Source organism: Lipotes vexillifer, unplaced genomic scaffold (assembly GCF_000442215.2).
Source record: "Lipotes vexillifer unplaced genomic scaffold, Lipotes_vexillifer_v1.1 scaffold308, whole genome shotgun sequence".
In the NCBI taxonomy this organism is placed as follows: domain Eukaryota; kingdom Metazoa; phylum Chordata; class Mammalia; order Artiodactyla; family Lipotidae; genus Lipotes; species Lipotes vexillifer.
Window position 1 is genome coordinate 2014751 of NW_006792985.1, and position 2962 is coordinate 2017712.

General features: G+C 38.2%; 1 protein-coding gene across 1 annotated transcript in view; it reads right to left on the reverse strand.

The window, feature by feature from the left end:
• The window catches only part of EXTL3 (exostosin like glycosyltransferase 3), a 43915-nt gene that overhangs the window by 14993 nt on the left and 25960 nt on the right, over positions 1-2962 (reverse strand). The window lies entirely within an intron of this gene.

The window sequence follows — 2962 nt, forward strand, 5'->3', positions numbered from 1 at the left end:
TAACGCAAGGAAAAAAAAAAAAAAAAAAATGTAACATCTTCTCATTAGTTTGCTAAAAAAAACTGAACGCATCGTAGAAGATGGAAATTCTAGTCCAATTTCAACAAAATGCTACCAAATTGGTGGATAAGTATCACAACTTAGGAAGCATGGCAATAAGGCATTTCTTCTAGGGGCAGTGATTAAAACCAAGTATCAAAAATATGCTTAATTTTGGACATATATACACTACCAAATGTAAAATAGCTAGCTAGTGAGAAGCAGCTGCACAGCACAGGGAGATCAGCTCAGTGCTTTGTGACCACCTAGAGGCGTGGGATAGGGAGGGTGGGAGGGAGACGCAAGAGGGAGGAGATATGGGGACATATGTATACATATAGCTGATTCACTTTGTTATACAGCAGAAACTAACGCACCATTGTAAAGCAATTATACTCCAATAAAGACGTTAAACTTAAAAAATATATGCTTAATTTAGAAATAGACCTCTGAGTTGCCATAATACAGTGTCGAATCAAGATTTTCAAAAATAATAAAGCATATTCAATCATATTGCTTTCACTAAAATTTAAGCATTTAGTGAGAATATTATCGTGAAACTCTTTCATCTTTATCTCAACCTTATAAAATTTTCTGTAAGTATAGTAGTACGCATATTATAATTTATAAATAAATATATACATTTGTGAGATACCAAAGTATTTTACTGATAGGCACTTAGGATAAAAAAAAAAAAAAAACTTGATTGCTCTAGATTAGGGATGACCAATTTAGCTGCTTTCAAGGGCCAGACAAGGAAGGCAAATAAATAATAGACATGTTAAAGAAATGGGTGTAAGAAAAATACAGTCACGGGACAAATAAGCACACACGTGTCCTCCTCCAGGGAACGGTGGCTATGCAGCTCCAGCCAGCTGGTGCCAGGCAGGAACCCTGCTCCAGTATGACCTGATCTCCATTTTCATTGAGGTCCAGATGTTTTTGTAAAATTCTCTGATTTTTAAAACCTGGCAGTGTATGTGACAGCACCAGGGGGCTAAATAAACATCTGTAACCACAGAAGGCTTCAGGGCAGCTAGTTTTTAAACCTTGCCCTAGATTTTCAAAGAGAAAAAACAAACAAATCTAAGTTTTATTAAGTCAATTATTTATTACTTAAAAGTAAAGGGATCTGGGACTTCCCTGGCGGTCCAGTGGTTAAGACTCTGTGCTTCCACTGCAGGGGTTGCGGATTCGATCCCTGGTTGGGGAACTAAGATCCCACAAGCTGCGCAGCGCGGCCAAAAAAAAAAAAACATGAAAAGACAAAAAAAAAAAAAAAAAAAGAAAAGGGATCTGACTATTGTCATTTTTAAAGAGCAATCAGAGACTTGATAAGGTAGACTTTAAAAAAAAAAAAAAAAAAAAGTAAAGGGATCTGACTATTGTCATTTTTAAAGAGCAATCAGAGACTTGATAAGGTAGACTTTCCAGAAGACAAGTAAATTCTCATGGTGTGAGTATGCACTGCTAAAATTGGGGGCTCTTTCTCAAATGACCAGTGTGAAAATAAATGACTCCTAGTTAGGTGTGGTTTCTCAGCCCGATGCTTTCTAATTCTACTCACAGCCCAACCAAAGCCCACAAGTTTGGAAAATAATCATGAGAGCCAAGTTCAAGAATGGGATGAGCATAGCAGCTTCACACATTAAATTTTAAAAAGAAAAAAAAAGCGAGCGTTTAATGACCTCTTAAGGCTGGTTCAAAATACTCCTGGTAAGATGACTTTTAAGGTAAAACTGAGGAGACTTGCAAGATGCCACCTCTGAGATGTGAAATATATGAGGGACAAAAGATTTGAAGGCGGGGTGCAGGGAGAGATAATCAGCTTTTTGGGGAAAAGTTCAGCTTGAAGTACCAGAGGGACATACAGGGGATGTTCTGAAAACAATTAAATATACGAGTAAAGCTCGCAAGGAAAGGCCTTGGCTGGAATATAAGGACGGAAATCACCAGCTGACGGATGCTAAGAAAAGCCACAAGACATTGAGAGTACAAGAGAACATTTAAGGAAAACACACAGTAAGAAGAGCACTAGACAGCTATATATAAAATAATCAACGAGGACCTCCTGTAGAGCACAGGGACCTCTATTCAATACTCTGTAATAACCTATATGGGAGAAGAATCTGAAAAAGAATAGATATAGGTGTATGTATTACTGAATCACTTTGCTGTACACCTGAAACTAAACCATTGTAAATCAACTTACGCCAATATAAAATAAAAATGAAATTAAAAAAAGAAGAGCACTAGACAGAAGTAGAAGCCTGTGAAACTTCAACAATTACAGGGAGACAGTGCGCCGGATGGGTCTTCCAGGAGGGCATGGAGTGGCGATCAGGATGATGGGCCAGGTGCTAACATCTTTGATGACCATGAAAGGATGATTAGTAGGAGGCTGGCAGATGGAGCAACAAGACAGACACCATGAAGCTCAAATGAGATTTCACATGACAGGTGAGAAGTAATTGTCTAGAAGTGTCACCACTAAGCAGTGCTAAATGGTTCTCTACACCTTGCTCCAAAGTACAAATCGGGGGAAATGAGTAGCCTCAATCACAGGCCCTGGAAGGAATAAAAGGAAAGCACTGTCCTCAGAGACAAGTCAGGTTTCCATCAGATCAAGGAGATGGAGGAGGTGCGCTGTGAAGTGGGGGGTGTAGGCAGTTTGGCGATCTCAAAATAGGGATTCTTCAGAACCCAGAGGGAGGACTTGGGAGGGAAGGTATAGTGCAGCACTAACCAACAGAAATATACTGTGAGTCACAACTGTCATTTTAAATTTTCTAGTAGCCACGTTTTTAAAAAAGAAACAGTAAAATTAATTAGTAATATATTTTATTTAACCCAGTGTATCCAAAATAATTGCACTTTCACATACAATCAATATAAAAAATTACTGAGATAGTTTACACTCTTT